The following is a 15,055-nucleotide window of genomic DNA, read 5'->3' on the forward strand; positions in this document are numbered from 1 at the left end:
ATTTTATAAGCCAGGGCAAATTCTGCCATTTTTCCCCTCCAAACACACTATTGCCTTCTAAATAAGGTCCAGTCTACTGTGTATGGCACCCGAGACCCTCTTCTTTTCACCTTATCTACTCAGAATCTAAACTCTATGCATTTGTCTGGATTTCTTGAACAAGCTCTGTGGTGTCGTGGGACATATAGGAATAACGTTAGTAAGTCACACAGGGGTAGCTGCACACAACTGCTCAGGATGGGGTAATTAGCCTGGGATCTCTGGCCACTCCAGTCTTCACCCAGCTGTACCAAGAGTTGAAGAGAATTTGTTTACTATCGGCTATAACCCATTGATGACACAACTCAGAGGAGCCTTCGTACTGTGTTTTTATGAACCTTAGCTTTTGCTCATGTTGTCACCTTTCCTGGGAAAGTATACCCTTTACCAACTCCATGGAGCCCTCCGTCCTGTACCCCCAATAAGGCTTCTCTTGTCAGAATGTATACTTGTCTTTCAAGGCCTGACTCTGAGGTTGCCTCACATTTTTCAGATTTTTTTCCTCTAAAATTACTGTCTTTTTTTCCCCCATAGCATTTTCTTTATACATTTTCTATAAAACTACAAATAATTTCTCTGTATTACTTAACTCTTGTTACCTTTCTTCTCTTCAACCTCACAAAGTTGCAAATTCTTTGGTTTGCATTCCACTCACTGTTTAATCCACTCACATTTTCATCTTCCTTAGTAGGCAAGACAGGAGCCTGTATGTACGAGACATGGAATAAACACGTTTTTGAGCTGAATTGTTAGGTATCTCATAAGAGTAGTATTTTGTGTTACATGTAGAATAATTAGATTGATGGTGTTTCTAGTCATTTCTTTTTAAAAAGAAATTAATCTTGATTTTCTTACATCATCTTTCCAAAACCATTAGGTCAGTGGCTCTCAAGCTTTAGCGTACATAGAATAACCTGGAGGGCTTGTTAAAACACAGATGGCTAGGCTCCAGTCCCAGAGTTTCTGATTTACTAGGTGAGGGGGTATCCAAAATTAGCATTTCTAACAAGTGTGCATGTGATTTTGATGCTGCTGATCAAAGGATTACATTTTGAAAAAATGTTGTGTTAGCCTATAGATATACCTATTTTGCTTTAGGAGGTCTTGTAAAAATATCATTTTGGAAGGATAAATATTTAGAAAATATTATTTTCTGTGTGACAAAGTAGAATTGTTGGGGGATACATTAAAACGAGAGGTTGGGCTTCTGGGCCTCAACCGTTCTTTGTTAGGCTTGTATACAGGAAGTAATGATATTCCTCTGGGATTTACTCTTTTGCAAATATACCTGTACTCTCAAACTACAGATGTACAATGCAGTGCCAGAGAAGGTTTTCCATGTGGCCCAGGGATCAAGAAACATTCTTGGAGCCTCTGTATTTTGCTCATCATCCATTAGAAGCTAGAGGTCACCAAGCCGACATTATATTTGTGTCCCAGTTCTAGAGGTGAGAGAGGAGAAGGGCCAGGTTCATTACTTCACTTTGCGGCCATCTTGAAAATGGGTGATTACAGCAAACATGTGGCAGAGAGGAGAGTCAGCTATGAGTGAGACAGAGAGATGTGATCCTGGTGCCACATGTTTCCTTCTTATTCCCTGTGAAGGATATTTTCCCCATAAAGAACAGTCCATTATTAATGGCAGTGTCATTTGAATTGTGTTATGAGTTTAGTAGGACTTTATGGATGACACTGTGAAACTGGTCATCATTTATAACACTGCTTCTGGGATAATGCCTTCTGAGTTCCAAGTAGCTAATTTGCAGATCAATTCAGGGAACACAACCTATCTGCCAATTGGGCACTACTTGTCTTGCGGTTTCTAGAGCATATTTGTTCTACTCATTTCCTAAAATGGTCCATTTGTATATAGCAGGACAATAAAATGAGCAGGTGTTTAGGCTGTATAGAGGAATTGACAATTTCCTACAGTTTATTCACATGGAGTAGAGACTATGATATAAAAATCTTTTTGTGGTAGTTGCAGATTTCTGTTCTGGATCAAAGGAAGGCTAAAGGCTGTGTCTGTGTTAGCCAGCACTCCAGTGTGGCAATTTTCCTAAAGCCGCTGTGTGAGTAGTGGTCTCTCTGGGATGTGTGTGGCTGGTGGGCAGGCTGAGGAAGACCCTTAGGAAGGCAGGGCCAGGACTAAAGGATTACATTGGCTGTGAAACATAGCACTGGTCCAAAATAGTGGCCAAGAGGGTTATGAATGTTTATTTTACCAAATTTTGTGTTAAGATTACTGCATAGTGTCAACAATAATAGCTAGGTGAGTAGTTTTAAGCAAGGAATGTGATAACCTTTTGTCACCAGATGGGTTCCCCAGGAGGCCAGCTTTGAGCCAGAGATCAGTGTACAGATGTCTGTGAGGGAAGGCTCTAAGCATCTGTATCTATAGGGTAAAAGGTGGAAGCGGAACGGGGCTGAGGGAAAAGTTGGGCTGTGGTGCTGTTGCCGCAGAGCCTCCCCTGGCCAGCCCAGCTCTGAGTCTGGCATGGCCGTTAAGAATTTCCCTAGCTTGGGCCGATGGGACTGGCCTTTATTCCCCTGCATCTACCGGTCTTTGGATATGGGCTGTCCCTCCAGGAAGAGAGTGTGACTTTGGCTGAGGGAAATCCCAGAGAGGGCTGACAGTGTCTGCCATCAGCAGGGGAAATGCATCCTTTGGTTCTGAAGGAGAATTGGGGTAGCAAAGCGGGGCATCCATGGGGTCTACTCTGGAGGAAGGAAAATGTGTGGGGAGTTGGTAGAACATGGAATAAGCTCTCTCTGCGGGAGGAGGAGCGGAGGCCCACGGTCCCAGCTGAACAGGCTATCACAGGGCTCTTGGCACAGTGGAAGGAACTGGAATAATACATGGCCCTGACTTACTGAGCTTCATCTATGTGTCCATCAAGTCATGTACAATATTGCTAATCCTTACAATAGCCCTCAAAGTAGCTATTATTAATGCCACTTTACAGAAGCTCAGAAGGAAGAGTGGTTTGCCCATAGCCAGATGGGTGACAAATGCGGAAGTGGAATCCAACACAGAGTCTCTTTCTGAAGCTCCTGCTCCTTTGACTCTCGTCCCTGATCGCACTCAGGAAATTAAGTCACACAGATTTTCCAAGCCAGGGCAAATCCTGGCGTGGCCTCAGCATGGATGAGCACAGGCTGGGAGTCCCCCCGAGTACCAGACAGTAGGGGATCCTTGCAATTATCCACAGAGGCCCAGGTTGGAGCTCAGCCCACAGATGAGCAGAGCTGGGGGAGGTGCGATGTCCGATCTGAGCTGCAAAACTCCGTGTTTCCACCTCAGAAAGAGGTAGCCACTGACTGTGGTGTGATGATTTGTTATGGGTGTAGCAGGTGGCGAGTTAAACTCACTACACTGAGCTGTGCAAAGGAGCCAGAGCTCTATTTTGTGTGGATCTGATCTTCTTTAAACTTCCCTTCTCTCTCATTAGTGAGGGAGGTGGAAATACCTAAATTTAGTCATTCTAATGCGGTAATTTATACAGGCTCTTAAGGTAACTCAAAGCCTTTTAGATCAAGTCCTAACCTTTCAGACTTTTACCTCTCCCTCATGTTTTCTTTCCAGAACAATATTGGGGTGTATGGGGTGGATGTGACTTGGCCTGATGGTGCCAGGGAAGAATGGTGCAGGCCTCAGGAGCCACGACCAGGTCCCGGTACTTCCTCCTTGCTAGCGGCAGTTTCCCTTACCAGCCACTAAGGTCAGCTGAGGTCAAGTTGAAGTCTCTTTGCTCTGGCTCCGTCATGACCCTCGAGGAATTCCCTGAAGACCCACTCCCCTCGCCTCTGACAGCCCTATAGGACTCCTTGAAATCTGCTTGCAACTGATCTGATTCCCAACTCTATCTTTCCTGCCACTTCCAGTCTCTGGGCCATTTGACCTCTCTTGCCAGCCAGCATTATCAGTGCCCTTCTGTGTCTGTCTGTTGTGCACATGGAAACTGCCTACCATCCTACCATCCATGCCTCTCAGGAGCTGAGGAAGCCTCCAGACATTAGGTACAGGCCTTCTATCTCTGACAACAACAATGCTCCCCCGTCCCCCTGGAATGGCCACCCCCATGCTGATCTGAAGACGGCTGGTTAAATTATCACCTCACTATCGCAGACAGAAATGGGGTCAAAGCACGCTGACTTCTGGCTTGACCCTCAATCTCTGTACCATGCCTCCTGCACCGTTGAAAGGGCTGGCAGGACGAACATCTGCTCTGCTCCTTTCTTCCTCTCATGAACGCCCCTGTACCGCAGTGCCAGGCTCTCATGCTCCTCCTCCCGACTCATGGGAGCTTCCTCCTTTCATCTTTCTCTTTTTCAGAGCGGTGGTGATGGAATTGCTATTGCGGGACAAGGAGAAGATCGAAAGCATATTGGTTTAATATTGCCAGATATTCTTTCTCTCTCAACTACAGCACATGCAATGAATCATATTTACACTCTTTCTCACACCCAATTTTCTCTGTGCAATACATTTCCACTGATATTAGCATTAATTTCTACTGACTTATAATGCCTTGGAATTAAACATTTTGCCAAAGTGGAGGAAAAAGCCTTTCTAAAACTTGGCATATAGTCATATAGTTAAATTGCGGAATTCAATAATTTAAAGAATTCCTTGGTTGCTTGATTGTATGGTGAAAGTAATAAAAAAAAAAGCTGTGGTTAACTTTCTCAGAAATTGAAATATTCATACACTAAGCCATTTCTGATGTAATTGTAATGGGTACTTTTTCGCCCACAGTATATGATAAGAAGTCTAAGAGGTCAAAAGAGCAATTTTTAAGTCATTAATATTAATGACTTTTTTTGGTTATTCAATTTCCTTTAAAATCTAATCAGTATGTAGTTTGCTTTCCTTCCCTACTGAGAGACCATTTCTAACAATTGACAGCTGAACAACGTTTTTACCAGTCTTGGGTTCCGAAGTGCTACATAGTTGATAGCCTTGCTACTCAGAGTGTCGTCCGTGGACCAGCAGACTTGGCATCACCTGGACCTTGTTTGAAATGCAGCATCTCAGGCCCACCCCAGACCTACTGAATCCGAATTGGAAATTTAGCAAAGTGCCCAGGTGATTTGTCTGTACGTTGAAGTCTGAGAAGCACGGGTCAGCAACACTGGTGAAAACCCTCTAAAGAGACCTCATAATTCACTCAGTGTGTTCCTATAAACCGTTCATAACAAATAATAAAATGGAGTGGAATCAAACCATCCCTTTGCGCTCTGGTTCGTGTAATATTATTTTTCAAGTCTGTGCCCACTTCCTTCCCATAATTAAAGTAGAGACAGCTGTTCAGTGGGTGCACCTGGGTTACGCCTGGTCTGGGTTCAGGTGGTTTCTGCATCAGCCAAGCCAGCTGACAGCAGCTGTGGCCCAGCTTCCAGACAGCAGTTCTTCAGGCCACCTGTTAGAACAAATGATGTTTGAATACTCCCAGGCAATCTTGTCTCCAGTTCTTGCCTTCCCATCCCCCAATAACAGCCGATAGTAATTGAGAGCAACATAAATTACTGTCAAACATAAATCTCTATGAAGAAAAGCAGCTGTGTTGTATGGAAAGGACCTAATTTTACTGAGTAGCTCCCTTCCTCCCCATCACTTAAAACCACAGGAGAGAGGAGAGTGGAACGACGGGTTATCAAATTCCCTGCAATCCCACCGGGAGAGGCTCTACAGCCAAAGCAGAAGGAAGATCCTGCGAACGGGGGCCAAACCCGGACTGTCAGGATAATGGAGGGTGAGAGGACCCTTCTTCCCTTTTCCTGCGATTTTCTCCCGTCTCATCCTCCCTTTAGCTTTCTCCTCAGGATTGCCCTACTTTTTATCATTCCAGGAATACCTCCAAGCACCTGCCCCTTCCTGTGGACAACCACCCATTCCTGCTCAAGGGGCTTTGTGATGCTGCTCACTCGGTAGCTAGAGAGATTCAGAGTTATCAGAGTCACTCCTGGAGCTCAGCTCTTCCATGACAGGAGACCAGAACCCATAGACGGGAGCACTCACTAGCAGGAGCAGAGATTTAGGGAGGACAAAGGGCAGCGTGGGCACAGAATCCAATGTGCCTGGTGGTGGGTGTAAGGAAGGTCCAGCAATGATTATAAATAAAAATGGTAACCATAGCTGTGTTTGAACACCCACGTCATGTTCATTTCCTTATCACAAAGTTTTGAGGCAGGTATCATTATCATCGTCATCATCATCACTGCTATAGGAAGCTAAGACTCTAAGAGATTAAAAGAAATTCCGCAGTTAGTCACCTATAGTGTCAGGATTCAGACCCAGGTTTGACTCCCAAGTCTCTTCTGTGGCTACAGTGGCCTGCTTCCCTTATGGGTGTCTTGGCAGACGGGCACAGTGTGAACACAGACTTCTCTGGCAACAAGACGATGTAGGAATATGCAGCCGGATAGCCATATGGTGGGCACAAGGAAAGTCTGGTTGGAAGTCACAGAGCATCTGCTGGGGGCCCAGGGTTCATGGGCAGGATTTGAATGCTGACAGTGTGGGCATTCAAATTCAGGGTAGGAGCCCTGACAGACTAAGACAACTTGTTTGTGGGATGGGGAAAGGCTGTGTGAGTGATGCGGTTGAGCCGGTGTGAGTGCATGCAGAGGAGAGTGCCCCTGTTAATGAGGCTGGGTGAGTGCGACAGCAAATGGCCCAGAGCGAGTAGGAGAAAGTGGGATTCTTTGAGAGTTAGTGGGACAGAGTGTGACCAGGTGTGAGTGGGACTGTGTGGGACTAGATATGAATGTGACTGAGTGTGACTAGATGTGAGCTTGGAATCTTGTGTGACTGGGTATGACTAGGGTGTGCCTATGAAGGTATGAGTGGCACTGAGTATGAATATGGCTCTGTGCCTGAGTGTGAGGGGCTGTGGGTTTATGAAGGAGAGGGACTGAATGTGAGTGAGTGACTGTGACTGAGTGAGCTGACTCCAGTGAGTGTTATGGTTGGGGCTGAGTGAGATCAAGCAGGACTGAATGGAAGTCAGTGGGGTGACTGGTCGTGAATGTGAAGGAGTGTGAGAAGGATCCTGTAGGAGTGAGTAGGAAGGTGAGTGAATGGCATTGTTGTGAATGATTGTGTGAGTGGGGCTGAGTGATTGTAAATGGCGGGGACTAGATATGTGTGATTGTGTGAAAGCGGGAGCCTGGGTGTGGCTGATGGTGAGGGTGAGTGAGCGTGTGCCCCTGGGTGTGTGTGAATGGGACTGTGTCTGTCCACATGTTGGTACCACTGGGAGCCAAACAAGGAAGCAGGCTGAAATCACGTGGGCATTTAGGGGTTAGGGGATGCAATGAAGATAGAATCCAAAGCAAGAAAGCCACTAACTCGGCAGGGGCCAAGGGAACATAATTATTGTAGAATAAATCAAGGAAAGGATTAATAAGAAAAAACCATGAGAGCAGGAGGGCAGGAGGAGAGAATAAGTTCAGCCTATACCCAGCAGCATAAGCACTTGGGCTCCATCAGGATAGAAACCAACTGGACACCTGGGTAGTAGACATGATGCGCCAGCTACAGACTTAGATGCTTAGAAAAACCTTAGATGCTTCTTGATAGAGCAGGACTAATTCCAGGATGTGGATCCCTCAGTGCTCATTGATGAGACCAGGAAGATGACTGAAGGCCCGTGAGCTGGGAATGAAGTCCTGATAAAAGGGCTCAATTGTTTAGTTAACTGAGCTTTTTTATTCTGTCACTTCTCACCTCCAGTATCCATAAAAACTTCAAAAATTTCATTCAGCTCAGGGATTCCAACACGCACACCAGAGCAGTCTGAGGAGGCAGCTGGTCTTGGCAGGCTTGCCTTTCCTTCCATTGCTGGGCAGTGTGAATCCTGTTATGTTCTGTGCCTCCCCTGCCCAATTCTCTTTCTTGCAGGCTCGTTTATGTTATAGAACTAATTTCTTACAGTTGAAAATAAAAGATTCTTGCTCTTAGATAAGTAAATAAATAGAGAAATTAATTTTGAAAATCTGGTCGTAGCTACATGACAGGATTGTTTGCAGTAAGGTATGTAAAGGTTATTTAGAGGGAAAGTGTGTCTTTCATAAACAATAAATAACCAAAATATTGACTTGGCCATTAGATACCATTTCCATGGGAACCGAAAAATATAATATAATATGTAATAATATCTAGATGATAAATCAAAGGTTAGTTCCATAAACTAAGGTCCAAGAACCCCTGAAATCATGTAAAAGTCTGAGTGTGCATTTTTCTGGATGGGGCATGTGTAGTGTGCATTAAAGTTTCAGAGCGAGCCCTTGACCCTCCAAGGTTATAAACCGCTGTTTGAGAGATTGCCCCCCGTACAGACATTGAGTGCCCTGTGGGAATTCTGTTTTAGTGATTTCAGTAAAGCTGCTCCTGCTGCTTTGGTTAGTACTGGTTCTGTCTGGGCCTTGACCTTCAATGGGCTGTTGTTATAGACACTTTTTCAATCCTTAAAGTCAACATCAAAGGGAGAAAAAAGGAGAGGAAATTACCCATCTATTCACGTTAAAAGCAATATAAATAGTTTATCTGTATATATAATAATTTTTGTTACACTAGTTTCCATGGCAACTAGTTCTTTAAAATATTCTACTACTCAGGTTTGTTCATTTGATCACCTTATTTTCAGGCACCATAATTTTATTTCAGACAATATTCTTTCAAAATTGAGAAAAGCCTCTCTATCTATTTGACTCTTTCTTTTTTTCTGTGTTACAATTACCAAGACGGAGTTGGATCTATTTTAATAGTATATAGAGGGGTAGATCCAGATTTTGTGGGACTTGAAGCTTATATGGTTTTCCGTCCTTCATTAAGAAAAAGAATAAATGTTACGAGTACAGCAATGTTGGGGACTCTCTCTGGGCCTTGGGCAAGGGAGGTGCCCCGAGCTTGGGTTCCATTAGCATCATACCATGCAAATACATGCACATGGAGAACAAAACTTTTTTAACTTTTTAAGGTTGGGGTCAGGGGTTAACTTTGGACATTTTGCTGTAATCTGAAAATAAGGCCACCCTTAAGAAGAGCTACCTGGCCAGATCATTTATTTGATGCTAGATTGAGGGATTTAGGCTATGCCTGAACCCATGAGAATCCAAGCTCCACAAGCAGCCAGTATCAACTGGGCAGCTTGGAGGAGAGTGGATTCAGTTTACAAGTTCAAAAGAAGAGGGCACACTAACCTGGAAGCTTATTCTCTTGAGATGCTTGGAGAAGTGTCCTGGTTTAGAAAGAATAAACACAGAAAGGAAGCTGTGTTCTCAAAGGCAAGTTCTTGCTTTCAGAAGAGGGTTGCTTCCTACTGGTTGGCTCTGAATAAATTAGTAAGGAGAGACCCAATGTTATCATGGAACTATCAATGGGACTCAGTTGTTTCAGAGATAATCATGGATGGGGATGAAAGAGCAAGAATGAGTGAACAAGAGATATAAAAAGGAGTTACATAGAAAAAATGTTACATGCGAACAAATACTGATATGAGCATACAAACAAAATTCCCAAATGTGCCATTAATAAATTCATTTTATAAATACTTTGTAGGATGCTAAGGATTCTGAATTTATTGATGAGATATCTGATTGATTGCAGCAAAAGACAGCTTGCCTGGCTTTGGGAAGCAACAGGCTTAGAAGAAAAAAACGTAAAGGAATTCTGACTATAAGATCAAGGTCAAAACATTGCATTTCTTCTACTGCTTCACTACATAATCTAAAGGTATCTGGAAAGGGGCCAATCAATTAAAATTACAGCTCGAGGGAACTGCTGAGGGGAAGGCTTGTGGTGGTAGCAGTCTGTGAAAACCTTCCTCTTCTGTTTCTCTCTTCCCAAGTGAAAAAGAAACCTTGATTAACTCTTTATCAAAGAAGGACACTCATTTGCCAGTGGAATGTGGAAACTGCATCTCCTGAACAGCATAGTATCCAGTTATCCATACAGAAAATAATTTTATTTTTCTGTTACATATGTTAAGAAGACACGATGTCTCCGTGGGTGTGATTATTCTTTTAGTGTGTGCAAATAACCCCATTTAGAGTGATATTTAACTCTGTCTTGGATTTCTTGAGGGTTTCTGGTTGGTTAGGACATCTGAGTAGATAAATGAAGTAAGATGTTAATGTGATGACATGGAAACAATACTCAAAAGTGGTCCCCACCCAGGAGTCTTAGAAAACTTGGAAATGTATCATACATTTCTCAGAGCTATATATATATACACATACCTACATATGTATATGTGTGTGTCTGTGTGTGTTTACATATACACCTTGTGGGAAGATGCAGGTCTAATCAGTATAATTTGTGGAGTAGTCATTAACAAAATTCTCCCGATATATCTGTCTCTTCACCTTTTGGCTCATGGTAGGATGGAATTCCATAATTCCAAGGTCCTCTTATATCTGGATTTGGATCATGTGACTGCATCTCACTAAACGTTTATGAGCAAAGGTGACATTTGTTACTTGGCTGATTGCAAGGCTCACCAGCTCTCTCTTTTGCTCTGATATTTGAAATGGTGGTGATTCTATGAGTCTGGGTTTCTGAATGACTGAGCTGAGGATTCCCCCCTGTTTTCCCATCATAGACCTATAACATGGGTAAGAAATAAATAAATCTTTCCTGTTTAAGTCACTGAAACTTTGGGGTTGTTTGTTCTTGCAACATACCCTAGCCTCTTTATACTTCCACAATCTGACAATAAGGGCAGACAATTTACCAAAAGTATAATTCTGGTTGCTCAGGCAGGAGAAAACAAATCCCTTTTGAAAGCTGGAGTGGCCATCTCTACAAATGAAGAGCAATTGCTTCAATTTTTGCTGATTCCAGTTTGTTTTTTGACCAGGACTTCAAAGAGTTTGTTTGTCTGTACAAGTTTTAGAAACTTAAGCTGACTAAATGACTTGGAAAATTCATTTTTGCTTCAAAATTCATTCAGTTCATTTTGAGCTGTTCGTGGATTGTTTTCATTAGTAGAAACCGGTTTTCATTGCCTTAGATACACCATAAGCAGGGCTAGTTTTTCTTAGCAAAGTTGAAGCTTCAACTAACCGTAGCGTTGACTTATAATATATTAATATGATGCAAAAATTGATAGCTTTTTGGGGGGGTCGCTGATTAAACACATTTTATTGATTACAGAGCTTTACAGCTAAAGGTATTACAGAGAATGTTGGGAGATGCTTAAAAATGCTGAGTTTGTTGGCAGAGTCTAGGTGACTCAATCTCCAACAGAATGTCACTTTTTGCGGCACGAGCCAAATGTTGTATTCTTTTAGCCAGGCTTCTTGAAGATTAGCCTGTAATTCCTTTCCCTGCTTTCTGACAGTTTTACTTCACTGTCGTAAAGTTTTAGTCTCCATCTCCACACCAAGCCTGCTGGGGAAAGGTCTCTAATTTACTCCAAATCACCAAGATCTTCAGACACATTTCAGACTTTTTATTTTCATCTCTCTGTAGCCTTTGAAACTGACCCATCACTTCCTTCTTGAAACTCTTCCCTCCCTCTGCTCTTTGCCAGCGTTCTAGCATAGAGAGTCTATTTGTTTCCGTCTTAAAGCTGTTTTGGGCACAAGAACTATGCTGAAAATATTCACTTGCTGCTGCTTTGATCAGGATCCTCTGTGGGGCTCCTTCATTCAACAGATCAAACAGAATTCATGATCTTCCTCTTCCCAAGTGTCTCCGCCCCAAAGCCTGTTCGTTCTTTTATATTTCCATTCTTGATGAATGAAACCTCCATCTGTTGAGCTATTAAACCAGAAACGTGGGAGTCATTATTGATCCTTCATATATAAGTGTTTAAATCCTATTGTTTCGACTGCCTAAATATCTCTTGAATTTCTCTCTCCCTCTATATCCTTGTTAAAGCTGCCATATTTCTCTTTGTCTTTCTTTTTCATGAATTAATATAGCAGCTTCCTAACCAGTTCACTTTCCTCTTGTCTTAGCTTTCTAATTTATCTTTCACAGGGCAGTCAGAATGACCTTTCCAAAGGCAAATCAGAACATTTCACTCCTTTGAGCAAAACCCATCAGTGGTTCTTCATTGATTTAAAATTATAGTCCAAACTCTTTTTTTTTTTTAGGAAGATTAGCCCTGAGCTAACATCTGCCACCAATTCTCCTTTTTTTTTTTTTGCTGAGGAAGACTGGCCCTGAGCTAACATCCATGCCCATCTTCTCTATTTTATATATGGGATGCCTGTCATAGCATGGCTTGACACGTGGTGTGTAGGTCTGCACCCAGGATCGGAACCTGTGAACTCTGGGCTACCGAAGTGGAATGTGCGAACTTTGCTGTGCCACCAGGCTGGCCCCCAAACTCTTTTTTATGGCACATAATGCCCCTTAGAATGATTAGCTCCCTACATTTTCATTTACTGCTTGTCTCCTTTATGTGTGCTCCAGAGCTCTAACTTCTCTAGGTTTCCAAATATCTGTATTTTCTTTTACCTTTCAACCAGGTTGTTCCTTCTGCTTAGAATAGGATGACGAACTGTCCCATTGTGCCTGGAACTTACCGTGTTTTAGCCTTACGAGTCTGTCCTATCCTGGGTTACCCTCCATTTCCAGGCAGACAGGGATGGTTTATCACTCTAGCTCAGAATCTCTCTTTCCCTTTAGTCCTCCTGACTTGTTCTTAAGAGTCTGCTTAAGTTGCCTTCTAAAATTCTATTCCAGTCCAATTTTTCCTCCAGGCTGAACTGTATCTGTATATCCCTCAAGGAAAGGGATTACCACATTCTACTTTGGTCTGTTCCTGCTACACTTTGCACTCTTTGAAGAGAGATGCTCTCTTTTGTTCATCTCTCCATCTCTTCATCTCATACGCTTCTAGCACAGTGTTTAGCACATGGTAGGCCACTGACAAGTATTAGTTATATGGTATTAGAAAAACCCAGGGCATCTATCTTGATGCTATATTCAGCAAGTATCATAAATACTTTGCTGATTAAATTAGTCTAGTACTTCCAAATGTCTCCATTGTTTTCACCTTGAAATAAAATGTTTTCTTTTTCCTCATCTAATTTGCTGCCATTATTTAACTCAAAAGTAGTGATTATTTTTCTTGTTCTCTTAGTAGGTCCTTATCATATATTTAACACTTATTTGAAGATCTCCCTCCTGTTTTGTTACTGTCCTAAAAGATTTAGAAAGATTTGAAATACTTGATAATAATATTTTCAAAAAATTTTTTACAGCACCCAATTATTCCCCAAAATGTACTGCGTACTGTGAAATGCTTGGTGAAGACCAAAGAAGTTTGACTTCTGCTCTCCAGAAGTTTACAGTCCAGGTGGTGAGGCAAGTATGTAGAATTTATGATAGAATGTTAAGGATTTCATTTGGTAGATGGGCCTGAGAACTAGACATCAAGATTATGGATATAAATCTAATGACCTGAGAATCTCTTCCCATCTAACCAGAACAGGGTAAGGGCTCAGTCCTCCAAGACTGCTCCCACCCCACTTCAGATGCCCATGCAAGTCCAGGTTGTCACCGTGCTTCTGACCCATAGGCTGTAAGTCAGAAGTTCCCACAACCTCCTCCTCAGGTTCGATCAATTTGCTAGAGCAGCTCAAAGAGTTTAGGAGAACAGTTACTTACATTTACCAGTTTATTGAAGGCTATGATAAAGGATACAGATGAACAGCCAGGTGAAGAGATACATAGGGCGAGGTGTGGGAGGGTCCCAAGCACAGGAGCTTCTGTCCCCTGGAGTTGGGGTGAGCAACCCTCCTGGTACCTGGATATGTTCCCCCACCTGAAAGTTCTTGGAACCCCGTGCTATTGGGAGTTTATGGAGGCTTCATCTTGTGGGCATGATCAGTTATTAGCCCATTTCCAGCCCCTTTCCCCTCTCTGGAGGATGGGGGCGGGGCTGAAAATTCCAAGTTTGCAGTCATGGCTTGGTCTTTCTAGTGGCCATCCCCCATCGGGGAACCATCCAGAGCCCCACCCAGAATTGCCTCAGTAGAATGAAAGATGCTCCTAATGTTCTTGTCACTTAGGAAATTACAACGGTTTTAGGAGCTCTGTGCCAGGAACTGGGGATGGAGACCAATGTATATAATTTTCTATTATCTCACTGGTATTTAACCTGTTAGTTGCCCAACACAACCAAAAACATAAAATTTGAAACACAAAGCAGAATCTTTCCCTTTTCCCTTTATTGATTTAAGTGTTAGCTAGCCTATTTTTGATTTTAAAGAGCTTCTTGTCTGCCATTGTTCCTTTTCAATAGCACCCTGTTCTTGTGGACATAAACTCATTTGTCAGAGAATGTTGATGATGGGTGTTTAAAATGCTTTATTACACCTTGCGTTGCCTCTGCTTCCTTCATGCTCCTTATTGCTCAGTCTGTTTTTCCTGGTAGAGGGTTCCCTCCAAGGGCAGTGATCCTTGGTTGCCGGTTCAGGTTAAGAGTGAGGCCATAGAAGGCTGATGGAGAGCCTTGGATCAGCGGGACTCATCTGCTGATGGCTCACCACAGGGTGCTCTGTGGGGACTCAACCTTGTCCTCAGGAGCCTCACCTTTGTGGTGTCTCTCCTTTGGGACGATTTGATTGTTTTCTGGGGAGGAATCCTCTAACATACTGCCCTACGGTGGGGGTTTAGGCCCAGCTCGTGGCATTCTAGAAGTGGGGAGGCAGAAAGGGGCTGGGGACTGCTATTCACTGTGAAACTTTACTTCTCCAGTGCTGTTGTCAGCTCCGTGTTCCCACCCCCGCCTCCCCGTTACGCCTGATGTCTTAAGTCTGGAGCCCTCAGGATTGATTTCTTCAGAGAATAAACCTCTCATCTTTTAGAGAGGTGGTGGTGGTGGGGAGTGGTCGTGGGGGGGGGGTCACCAGCACGCAGGGAGGGTGGCTGGGGGAAGCCTATGGAGCTAACCTCTTTACATATAGACTTTCCTTTCAGCGTGTCCTTTTCAGTTGCTGTAAGTGCAGCAGGGTGTGCTCTTGGCAACATAAGGCACCATCTCCTCTGTAG

The 15,055-nt window shown here is 43.3% G+C and overlaps 1 long non-coding RNA gene across 1 annotated transcript in view; it reads right to left on the bottom strand.

The window, feature by feature from the left end:
* Nucleotides 1-15,055, bottom strand: part of LOC138919004 (uncharacterized) — a 44,081-nt gene that overhangs the window by 4,636 nt on the left and 24,390 nt on the right. The window contains exons 2-4 of the long non-coding RNA XR_011428878.1: nt 5,364-5,462; nt 4,156-4,394; nt 639-743 (exon numbers count right to left, since the gene is read on the bottom strand). This is a non-coding gene — a long non-coding RNA (uncharacterized lncRNA). The remainder of the gene's footprint in view (nt 1-638; nt 744-4,155; nt 4,395-5,363; nt 5,463-15,055) is intronic.

The sequence above is a fragment of the Equus caballus genome, chromosome 19, assembly GCF_041296265.1.
Source record: "Equus caballus isolate H_3958 breed thoroughbred chromosome 19, TB-T2T, whole genome shotgun sequence".
Taxonomy (NCBI): domain Eukaryota; kingdom Metazoa; phylum Chordata; class Mammalia; order Perissodactyla; family Equidae; genus Equus; species Equus caballus.